The sequence below is a fragment of the Mustela nigripes genome, chromosome 7 (assembly GCF_022355385.1).
Source record: "Mustela nigripes isolate SB6536 chromosome 7, MUSNIG.SB6536, whole genome shotgun sequence".
Lineage (NCBI taxonomy): Eukaryota > Metazoa > Chordata > Mammalia > Carnivora > Mustelidae > Mustela > Mustela nigripes.
In genome coordinates this window covers 52,511,998-52,512,759 of record NC_081563.1, presented here as the reverse complement: position 1 = coordinate 52,512,759, position 762 = coordinate 52,511,998, and positions in this window count along the sequence as shown.

The window sequence follows — 762 nt, the reverse complement described above, 5'->3', positions numbered from 1 at the left end:
TAAGAGCTGATGGCTACTTCAGTGAGTTGCAAGGGCAGACTCCAGAGCTCTTCTCCTTTCAAAGTTCAATTCTAGTAGACTAAATTTTTTTTTTAAGATTTTATTTATTTGACAGACAGATCACAAATAGGCAGAGAGGCAGGCAGAGAGAGGGGGAAGCAGGCTCCCCGCTGAGCAGAGAGCCCGATGCAGGGATCGATCCCAAGACCCCGGGGATCATGACCGGAGTGGAAGGCAGAGGCTTTAACTCCCTGAGTCACCCAGGCGCCCCTAGTAGCCTAATTTTTTTTAAAAAAAGATTTTATTTATTTGACAAAGAGAACAAGAGAGAGCATAAGCAGGAGGAGCAGGAGGCAGAGGAGAGTGAGAAGCAGGCTCCCTATCCCAAAGGAGCCCTGTGCAGTGCTCTATCCCAAGACACTGGGATCATGACCCCAGTGAAAGGCAGAAGGCAGGTGTTAAACTGACTGAGCCACCCAGGAGACTTTCACAGCTGAATTTTTTAAAATTAATTAATTAATGAATTTTTAATAAACATATAACGTATTTTTATCCCCAGGGGTACAGGTCTGTGAATCGCCAGGTTTACACATTTCACAGCACTCATTATAGCACAACCCTCCTCAATGTCCATATCCCCACCACCCTCTCCCATTCCCCCTCCCCCCAGCAACCCTCAGTCTGTTTTTTGAGATTGAGTCTTTTATGGTTTGTCTCCCTCCCAATCCCATCTTCTTTCATTTTTTCTTTTCCTACCCCCCC